A 12,055-nucleotide genomic window follows, 5' to 3' on the forward strand; every position below is an offset into this window, starting at 1 on the left:
AAATATTGAACTCATTATTTCTCCCCTCCCCACCAAACACTCCCCCCTTCAATTCAATAGGGAATGTCAATTCCCTGTTATTGTGGAGTTTGCCACCATCCTGCCAGTCAACCATAGTTCTAATCTGGGTGTCACTTTTGACCCCTCGTTCTCTCTCACCCATCCCCGCCCCCATATGTAATTCCTGCCAAAATTGGTCATTTGTACCTTCCTCCTCTCTCTCATCTAATCTTCCTGTCCTCAGATACTGCCACCAACTTGGTGTGGCATCCTCTATACCTTGTGGGTAAAATATTACACTAACCTGCTGGTTGTTCTCCCTGCCTCAAGTTTCTCCTCCACTTTAGCTATCAAAATATTCTTCTCAAGGTTAGGTCTGATCATGTTAATGCAGCCTACCTCACTCAATAAACGCCAGAGTTGCCCATTACCTCCAAGATCAACTATAAAATCTTGTTCGGTATTCAAAAACCTTCATCACTCCCTCCTACCTTTCCATTCTTCTTATACTTGCTCCCCAATAGTACTCATCAATCCAGACACATTCTCTTGGCTCCAGACTTTTCTCTGGCTGTCCCAAAGTCGGGAACATCTCTCTCTCCTCACCCCTGCCTATGGATTCCTCTGAGTTCCTTTAAGTACCAACTAAAATCCCATCATTTACAAGAATCCTTTCCCACACCACCCAACCCCCTGCTGTCTTAATTCCTTCCCTCTGTTAATGAGCTCCTCCTATTTATCCCTTATAGAGCTTGTTTGTACAATTTTCCCTTCCACATCTAAACTTTCCCCATAGAGATTTCAATATATCACATAAGAAATTAAATGAGAATTTAATTTAATAAAAGGGGAGTTTTATGGAAGCCACAGACAACTCACAAAGGCTAGTAAAAGACACAGAAAAGTTTAGAAATTCAAGAATATATAAAATACATGTATGGTATTATGTAATATCAATCCAAATTATACAGTTAGATACTGTAAACACCCCATGAAAGAAAAAGAAAAAAAAAATCAGACTTCTTCTTTGGTACAAAGGGAGGGTTAAAAAATTTTACAAGGATTTTTCAGATCAAGTGACCACCATGCTTCTAACCCCTGAGATGAGGAAGGGATAACTGCATATATTTGTCTGCACATCTTCTCCCCCATTAAATTGTGAACTTCTTGAGGGTAAAGGCTGTCTTTTGCCCCTTTTTGTATCCCCAGTTCCTGTCACATAGTAGGTACTTTACATGTATTTATTTATTGATCATTCTTGACTGAATAAAGAGGATGGATCACCTGTGCCCTATAAACCACTAGAAATTTCTTTGACTTTCTGAGATACCTCCTTTTTGTATTTTGTCCCTATGAAAATATTGAGAGTAAGAACCATGAGGCTTTTCTATTTGTATCCTCAATGTTAGCGCAGTGCTTTACACACAGTAAATGTTGAAAAGGTTTTTCATTCATTCATCCACTCCTCCATTCATCCATTCATATGTTGCTGTTGATTTTTTACATCTGCAGGTAATCTTAACCATTACAGCTATAGTTGCACGGAAGAGTCTATTGGATCCAGGTCTCTGTGTCAGAGGCCCACCTCAGTTTCCATCACTTATTCTAGGACTGTGTGACCTTGAGCAGAATGGGGATCATAATCTTTGCACTCTGGGGCTATTGTGAAGAAAAGCTTTTGCAAATCTCAAAACACATTATTGATGATATATTACATATAAATGTGTAATATATTTATTACATAAATATATCTGATGCTTTCTGCAAGATAAAAACAACTTTCCCATCCTGCTTTCTCTATAAAACTGTAGGAGGGCTAAAAGAGAGGAAAGATGTTTTGAAAATCAAAACCTTCCAAGAGACTCCTCTTATCCTATTCAGTCTTCTCTGCTACCAAATCTACCAGAACAGTTGACTAACAAAATAAAGGGAAAATGATGGATGGACATTAGTTTTCTGTTCATGTCTATCCCCTAAATAGCAACACTAGAGCTGGGAAAAACTAGAGTCATCTACCTGCTCAATGACTTTCCTATTGGGTTCACACTTTAACAAAATAATCCTCAGTTACATGTGTCTGTGGGACTGCCAGAAGGCAATGTGGAGTAGTCTCCCCTTGCTGAGCCTCAGTTTTTCTCTCCTATAAAATGAAAGGATTGAACTAGATGATCTTGAGACCTTCTAGCTCTGTATCTGCATTGAGGTGGGATTAGACTTGATAGCTAAATTATCTGCCACCAAATTTATCTACGCACATGTTAGCCTTTGCCTTTCTTCTTCTTCTTTTCAATATACAATTTAAGCTGCTCATTTTTAGTATCTTATCTGTTTCAAGTTTTAGATATGAAAAGTAAGTCTGAGAAACTTGAGATGACTTCCTCAGTCGTACAGTCAGGAAGTGGCAAAGCTGAAATTCTTTGCTTCCACTGGAATTTAAATGGAACACTGTAGTTCAACATGTTGGAGTCCAGCTCCTGTAGTGACTTTTACCAGAGCCAGGAGGAGAGAGTCTTAATTATAGACTCATCAAAGTTTATTGATCAGAGAGACAAATATATATATATATATCTCAAATGCTCATAGACTTGATACAAAGTACACTCTTTGACATTCCTATAGTTTTCTCTAACAATCATGATCTAATGAAATGCAAATGATTAAGCCCTGGATCTTGGTTAATTAGACAGATGCAAATAGTTGGGATACACATCAGGGTAAAATTTATCATACCATTGTCTTAAGTATCTTTCTCCTATACCTTTAGTCTCTACTGTGGGCTCTTTTTCCTGTCCTAAATTCAAAGGTTTGCCTTTAATCCAAAGAGTAGTGTTTGCATTTTGCTTCAGTCGCTAGATTATTCGTTCATTACATTGACAAGCAGTCTCTGCTATTTCAATAAGGGAATTTTGGTGAACCAAGTTACTGTAAGACTCAAAATTTGGAACCGCAGTCTTACTTTTGGCCCTCTACAATTCTTCCCTTTTTAAATTAAAAATGAAGTCTATGGACTTCAGTTCTCATAGTTGAGAATGATTGCAGAACATTCCTGACAGCACAAGGGGCTAAAGCCAATCAGTAGCAAAATTAAACATGCAAGAGGAACAAAATGCAAAAGCATAGAGATCAGCTTGTTTACAGGATTTATTTTTTTAACCATTCAAATATTTGGTTAGCTACACTATCAGGATCAATTCCATGAACACGGCTTCTTGCCATGTTTTTTGCTAAAAAGTTAGCTGTCATTGAGATTCCAAATTGCTCACATAATTCCCTAACCATATTAATGATTGTTCCACTAAGTTTAATTCTTGTTTTAACTCATAATCTATATTAATTTGTTCTAAAAAGCTCATGATATACTTTTTGCTGATTTCTGCAAATTGAGCAGTCTGAACAGTTTTTGTAAGAGCTGTGGCTGAAACAGCAAGTGTTGTAATAGTTGATATATCTGCTAGAATTCCATCAGTGAGTAATCCCACAAATCTCTTCTACTACTATTATTTTCTAATTTTCTTTGATGTTGTCTCAAACCTGTTCACCTGCTGATTTATACCAATTGTGATTAATCTTATTAGACATTATCACATAGGATGGATGTTTCATAATAACAACCATAGGTATGGAATGTGACAAACATTTGAATAGAAGTAAGACATTGGAATAAAATACAATTGTAACATTTTACAATATATCCTTCTAACACATTCATGATTCAGATTCTAGTGCCATTCCTTAAAACAGTATCTGCAGTTAGAAATATCTGTGGTTATTTTTAAATATGCCGTACAGTATATCTCTCAGGGGCTTGAAAACATCATGGACTCCTCTATCTGAAATGTGAAAAGTTGGGCCACAAATACATTGAACAGAAGACCCATCCAGAGACTAGATAATTTGGGGATCCATTTACCACTCAATTCCAATTCTCCCCTTTTTAAACAAATGGGGCTCAAAGTCCTCTGGGAGCCAGGGGGATGGTCTCATCTTCTGAAACTGCTTCCTACTGAGAATGGGAGTAGATTTAAGTCACTTGCAGGGTCCCATCGTTTTATGGAGGGGGTGGCAAGTAGGAACTGACTGAAGTGTCCAAAGGTTGATTTAATTCCTTGAAGCTGGGCAATGCAGCTGTAACTGACCAAAATCTAGACTACAAAACAATTCTAACAAATACAGGGTAGGATGATCTGAGATAAAAAGACAAGTCCACAAGAACTTCTATAAGAAGTATATTGAGCAGCAATTTTTAGGTAATGAAATATTTTTGTTACACAGGACATACAGTATATATCAGTCTTTAAGATGTTTCAATTTTAGTTTTAAATAAACCATAAAATAACAGTTCATTCTCATGGACAATCATCTTAATTGTTCTTACATTAGTTTGGAAACCTATAAAGAATTTATTTCACCAAACATTTATATATATAAAACAAATAGATGACTAGGCCAAATACTCATTCATCAAATTATTTAGGATATACTGACTACATATTTTCATATTGAAAACAACAAGATATTATATACTTGAATTTGTGTTGACCATTTGCTCTTATCATAGGAATTTGTCATAAAAGGAAAATATAAAGGTATGATAATACCATCAAAACTGATTCTTCAGTGTTGGAGGGGATGCAGGAAAACTGGGACACTGATACATTATTGATGCAGTTATGAACGGATCCAACCATTCTGGAGAGCAATCTGGAATTATGCCCAAAAAGTTATCAAACTATGCATATCCTCTGATCTAGCAGTGTTACTTCTGGGCTTATATCCCAAAGAAATACTAAAGAAGGGAAAGGGACCTGTATGTGCCAAAATGTTTGTGGCAGCCCTGTTTGTAGTGGCTAGAAGCTGCAAAATGAAAGGATGTCCATCCATTGGAGAATGGCTGGGTAAATTGTGGTATATGAATGTTATGGAATATTATCATTCTGCAAGAAATGACCAGCAGGATGAATACAGAGAGGACTGGCGAGACTTACATGAACTGATGCTAAGTGAAATGAGCAGAACCAGGAGATCATTATACACTTCAACAACGATACTGTATGAGGATGTATTCTGATGGAAGTGGATTTCTTTGACAAAGAGAAGATCTAACTCAGCTTCAATTGATCAAGGATGGACAGAAGCAGCTACACCCAAAGAAAGAACACTGGGAAATGAATGTAAACTATTTGCATTTTTGTTTTTCTTCCCGGGTTATTTTTACCTTCTGAATCCAATTCTCCCTGTGCAACAAGAGAACTGTTCGGTTCTGCAAACAGATATTGTATCTAGGATATACTGCAACATATTTAACCTATATAGGACTGCTTGCCATCTGGGGGAGGGGGTGGAGGGAAGGAGGGAGAAAATCGGAACAGAAGCTAGTGCAAGGGATAATGTTGTAAAAAAAAAATTGCCCTGGCATGGGTTCTGTCAATAAAAAGTTATTATAAAATTTAAAAAAGAAAAATAAAATAAAATAAACCCATACAAATAAAAAAAAAAAACTGATTCTTCAGGTCTCAGCCTGAGAGCACACACATGACAAAATAAAACTTCCTTAGTTTAGATTGATAGCCAATTCTAATAGTTTCATTTTATCAGACTCAGGAATGATCACGTATGAAACAAAGAAACAGAATTGAGAAACTGAGTCAAAAGGCTCTCACTTTGAGCAAACGCTCCCAACTCTTATCCTATCAGAAACTCCTATTTGTTCAGGGTCACATTTCTCTAAGTAGCTTATGAATTTTTTCTCAAGTGATGGGTGACTGACTTAATGATCAGGCAATTTAATTCAAAATTCAAAAATAATATATCAATTGCTGTCCCAAGAGGTTTCATCTCCAATATCAAATTCTCCTAACTGCAACTTAAGGCTAGATAAATTATCTCTTTTCCCAAAGTTCACCAAAAGTTTACCAAATTCAAACACATAAAAGATTGTTTAACTTGTTTTATATGTTAAACTCATCCTAGTGTAAAGGATTGATCATTAAATGAACTTACAGAATTTTTGTATATAATTTCCTTATTATATATGTTACTACATCTCTTAAAACAAGCTCTTCTCTCAGGGCTGATGCCCTTACCTATCCTTAAAGTTTAAGAAAACTGACAAATTTAGAATTAAAAGGTTGGGCAGGGGCCCCAGGAAAGGACTTGAGCTGTTTGTTACCCAATCCCCACCCTTCACCTTGTTTTGATGGGCTATGCTGTATACAGTAATTATCAGATTTAGATTTAACATGATGACAATAGTTCCAAATAACTTAGTTAACAATTTTTTTTTATTTTTTCCTGATAATAACCGAATAGTTTTGTTGTAATTTTTCTATTAATTTTGTAGTGGCAGTGAAACATACCAAATTCCTTAATTTACATTTTAAAAATAATTTGAGATAGGATGAACAAGGTTAAATAGACTTTTCATCTTCTTAATAGTTGCCACATCTATTCTGTCTCCAAACTGCTGAGCTGAGAAGTTCTCAGAGATGATTTTCGTTGCCTTAAATAATTACTTTTTTATTTAGAGAGAAGGCAAGGCAATGTATGTGTATATACATATACATATATATGTAGATATACACCTACACACACACACACACACACACACACACACACATTTTGTTATTATTGTTGTTATTCTTGTTGTTGAGCCAAAACAGATTTTTGAGATTTATATGACTTTAATTCATGAAATTTCCTAAATATCAAATATTCCTGACAAACTGAATTTCCATTTTGAATATTTTCCAATTTTACACAAATCATTTTTCCTTGGTGAGCCAGGAAAGAGTTAAGATGTAATGTGTGTGTGTGTGTGTGTGTGTGTCTGGGCTCTGAGAAGTCTTATTCTAGATAACTCAAAAGCAGGCTGATTTTTTGACAGTTTTTAAGTTAGCTGTGAACTGCTTTTCTGTTTTCCTAAATTTAATGCAAATAGATTACAATTTATATATTCTTATAATGGGCTTTGATTAAAGTTCCTTTAAACCACTTTTATCACCATATCTCAAATAACAAATCATATTGCATTATGCCTATTTTCTTTTTCTCCCTCTTATCCCTTCTTCAGGTCAGGGAAGGAAAAAGAAAAGAGAAAAAGATTCTATACACTATCCTCCTAGGCCTAGTGAGGTCCTCATTGAATTTGCTTAATGTAATTTACACACCCAAAAATTGTATCTCTCAACATTAGCATTGCCTATTGGTCACATCTAAAAACCCATAGAGTTATCAAAATATGAAGCAATTTAACATTCATATAGCATTTGTTTTTGTTAATATTAGTTGTCTTTACAAATCAAAAAATTGGTCAGATATAAATTAATTTGCCAGAGATTACGTAGCGAGTCCCTTCCTGTAATTGAAATAAAGAATGGAGAAATTACCAAAAAAGAAAAGATGTTCCGTGTCTTACACACTCCACCACGCTGCCATGCTGAGTGCTGCCAGGGGCATCCAGATTCTTCTCAAGCAATTGATGGACAGAAGCTGATGAAGCTGAGGTGGCTGGAGACAGGATTCAGAGAATGGTGGAGTTTGACCCCCACCCCATCTGCATTCCTCCGACCTTGCTTGGGCAGGGATTTTTTTGCAAGATTTTTAGTCTACAGCTATTAAGGCTTTTTCTGCAATACTCTAACATATGAGAGAAGTTAGGAAATAATGATAAGGATGACAGCAATCCCTCCAGAATCTCACTCCCACCTGGAGTGGGAGATTACTCCAGACAAGATTAGATTCAAAGAAAACTTAGTAAAAACTGCTATTTTCCTAATTGTTGTTTTTGACTAATTTCCAAATTCCATAATCAATTTTCTCAAAATTTTGAGACTTTACTAGGGCATTTTGCTCACAAAACTTTTGAGAATCTGTAAGATATTATTTTAATTTTATTTTCTAATCACTTTTTCTGTGCATTTTTTCAACCTTTGGCCAGAGTTTTTTAATTCACAGAAAAAAGATTAGACCCTTTTTCAGGAAATTTTTCGGCATACAAACTACAGCACAGAGGTTTTTTCTGGCTGGTTGCCTATGACTCTTTTCAGGTAACAAAATCTAGCTTTACACACACATATGACATGGATGTTCTGCCCAGAAACAAACATAGACACAAACAAAAATGACATGGAAAAGAATTGTCCCAACTTTGTATAACGCCATAAACTTGAAAAATAAAAAACATCTTATCCAGTTATTATCACTTGCGCACCAGCATCACCTATTCTTTTACACACTCACACACAAAAAACATTACTATTAAGAAATCTTTTAACCAGCAGACTCTTCAGGACTTGGGCTATTTCAAAAAAACAGAAAATTTGCTATCTGAAAAATATTAAGAAGATCTTGAGTGATATACAGTGTAGTAATAATTGCATATAACTCCTGCTGTGTATTTTCAATCGAGGTATTAAAAAAACATATTTAGTAATAGTGTTCAAAGACAAGGGTAGGGAAACAGAGATCTTGAATGAGGTTTTCATTGCTATTTTTATTGCTAAGGAGGGTTTTTACAGAAAAAGAGACAAGGGTCTTTTTAGATAAGCAAAAAAGTTTTGGTATTGCTGGGTCATCTTAAGTTTAACGATTTTTTTTTTAAACCCATTTTTCCAGGGGATTTAAAGCATTACATTTAAGGATTTACAATCCACATAAATGGAATACACAAACAAAAAGGCTAACTTTTGTTAGTTATGGAAATATCCATTGATGCCTAATCAGGAATTGTAATTAGTAGCTAAAAAATATTATCGATTAGACTTTAGTACCTATTCAATAGAACTTGCTGATCATTAAAGCTCTTTGAATCAATATCACCACCAATTGAGGACAAACAGAAAAGCCCTTCTGAGACTGTTTAGCCAAATACGTTCATGCTGTCCAAGTAACAAGAATTTATTGCTCTTCCCACTGCTTGCAACTATCCTAGCTTTCTTGGTAAGATTTCTTTTAGAATTTGGATTAGGAGATCTTTGTAAAATTTGAAATAATTTTGTCAATTCATGTGTTCCCAATTTCAAATACAGTTTTATAATGTCCGGGCTAGCTTTCTGGAGGTCCTCTGAAAGGGCTTTGGTCTCAGCAGGATAGACACCACGAGAATAGACAAGGATAGAGTCCAAAGTCTTTATTGTCTCTTACACAGTCTGTGTCTGTCATAGTCTGACCCAGTCTCAGTCTGACCCAGTCTCAACCAGTTGCCGTCTGAGTCTGACTTTGTCCCCAGTTTAAATACCCTATTACAATGACATCATTACCGCGTACTGAGTATAAGCCAATCTAGAGTGATTATATCATTATAGCGTACTAGATATATGTGAACTAGAGAACCATTATCTCATAATGATGAGTTAACTCTTGTTTCTGAGTTAACACCTTGTTTCTTCAGAGTTCCAGCCCTTTACACAGTTTTATTCAATTACTATCCCTCACTAATTCCTGAAAATCATTTAGAATAACCAAATTATCCCCTCTAATTTCCATTTTAGAATTGGCGTAAAACCAGCGATAGATTGCATCCAGAATACCTCCTTTCCTGTGTTCCCCAAAACCTTCACCATTCTGATTTTTTTATTTTTTATATACATATTTTTAAAATTTTATCTTTGTGCTTTTCCTATTTTTGTAAGGTATTCATAATAGTGTACTGTTTTTCTTCCCCTATGAATTTAAGAAAAATGACCATGGTGAGAAGTGGTATAGAAAAGAATACATATTTTCTTAAAAATTCAAAATAACCTTAAACCTTGGCAATGTTTGTAAACTGCACCTTAAAATAAGACCTAGCATATCTAGAAGGAAGTGGACTCGAGTGGGTCTCTAGTGGGAAGAAAATATGTTCTCTGTTCATAATTAATGTATCTATGAGAATTTGAAAAAAATTTAAATATTAAGTTTTTCTGATTTTTAAGCAGTCCCTTGAAAGGTGGAAATAAGATATTTTGATTTATAATTTCTCCTTAAATTAGCATTAGCATTTTTTAAAGGCAGGTTGTTTCAATGGAGTGTTAAATCATATCTCTTTACTGATAAAAAAAACTGGCTAGCATCTTTAATTTAAGTTGGATTATTTAGATCAAGAGCTAGAAAGACTATTAATATTTCAAAAGGAATAGCCCTTTCTCTTTCTTTTCGCTCCCTTAAAGTGTTTCCTGAACTAGTTCCGTAGGTATAAGAATTTGACTTTTCTTCGGGTCTGTGTCTATGAGAGAGATTCCAATAGGAAGCCTAATGGAGGGGAGAAGGCACTACTTCTTCCCCTCTTCCATCATTTAGATTTCACAATCTCTGCCCTCCTGTCTTCCTCCGAGGTACTGATAAAAGAATTTACTTTAAGGATTTAAGGGAACTGTCTCTGAGGGTTGGAGAAATACACCAAAATAGAGAATACAGGAATTGGAAGATCTCCCAGTTTTTTTTCTTGTAATTAATTAATACTTTCAGATACTATTCTCAGTCCCTGCTATCTGATTGATTTTGCTTTATTCCAAATTTAATATGTATACTGTATTAATAACAACTGGACAATAAATAATCTCATAAATTTTATCTTGTATATATTCTTATGTGAGATCTGATATCTTATATTCTATATTTATTTGATATTTGATACCTTTCCCCCGCGTCAGCCTGGTGATAAAACATTTCTAATGCTAAATTATTTCCACTGATAAAGTGCCTGTTGGTGATCACCTTTTTTCCCCCACTTTATCCTCACTTTTTGTTATTTAATTCCCCACTTACTTGAATTGTTCACACGTGTCTAAGTGGGCATCCTTCCACGGAAGCTCTGTCCACGTTCCATTCCTGGTTCAGCCACCACTGTTGGAGTCCAGCTCCTGTAGTGAGATGAAAGATGTGACAACATACCAGGGCTGGGCAGAGAAGTCCTGTTTTTGGACTCTTCGAAGTTTATTGATCAGAGAGACAAATACATATACCTCAAATGCTCATCGGTTTGATACAAGTACACTCTTTTAAAATTCCTATAGCCTAACAAAATTCTGCTATGCAGGACCAGGAGATCATTCTATACTTCAACAACAATACCATATGATGATCAATTCTGATGGACCTGGCCCTCTTCAACAATGAGATGAACCAAATCCGTTCCAATGGAGCAGGAATGAACTGAACCAACTACACCCAGCGAAAGAACTCTGGGAGATGAGTAGGAACCACTACACTGAATTCCCAATCCCTCTATTTTTGCCCGCCTGCATTTTGGATTTCCTTCACAGGCTAATTGGACACTATTTCAGAGTCTGATTCTTTCTGTACAGCAAAATAACGGTTTGGTCATGTATACTTATATTGTATTTAATTTATACTTTAATATATTTAACATCTACTGGTCATCCTGCCATCTAGGGGAGGGGGTGGGGGGAAGGAGGGGAAAAATTGGAACAAAAGGTTTGGCAACTGTCAATGCTGTAAAATTACCCATGCCTATAACTTGTGAATAAAAAGCTATTTTTTTAAAAAGTCTGCTATGATGTAAGTGATTAAAACCCCTTAAGTCACGGATCTTGGTTACTTAGACAAAGATGTAAATAGTTGAGATCCACATCAGAGTCAAGTTGTCTCAGGTATCTTTCTCCCAAATACCTTTAGTCTCCTAGTGGACATTCTTTCCTGTCCTAAATTCAAAGCTTTTAATCCAAAGAGTAGTGTTTGCATTTTGCTTCAATCATTAGATGATTAATTTATTATATTGACAAGCAATCTCTGCTTACAGTAGTAAAACTCCAAACCTGGACATCAAAACTTCCAGCTATTTTGGTTGTTCCTTAACAGGACTTTAGTAACATATCAACAAATGAGGGAACTAAAAGACTGGAAGATCCTAGATTTAGCCAGGACAAAGTGCCCGACTTGTTAGGTTAGGACTAGAATTGTGATTCCTTCATCCTTTCATTGGTGTCCCCGTGAGTTTTGCTCAGTCGTAATGACCAGAGGAGAACACGAGAGATTTTTGTGAGCTTTCAAGCAGCTTGGGCCAACACAGTCTGTACTTTAGAAGAATAGAATCCTAGCGCTTTAATTTAGATCCTAA

This window comes from Antechinus flavipes, chromosome X, assembly GCF_016432865.1.
Source record: "Antechinus flavipes isolate AdamAnt ecotype Samford, QLD, Australia chromosome X, AdamAnt_v2, whole genome shotgun sequence".
Lineage (NCBI taxonomy): Eukaryota > Metazoa > Chordata > Mammalia > Dasyuromorphia > Dasyuridae > Antechinus > Antechinus flavipes.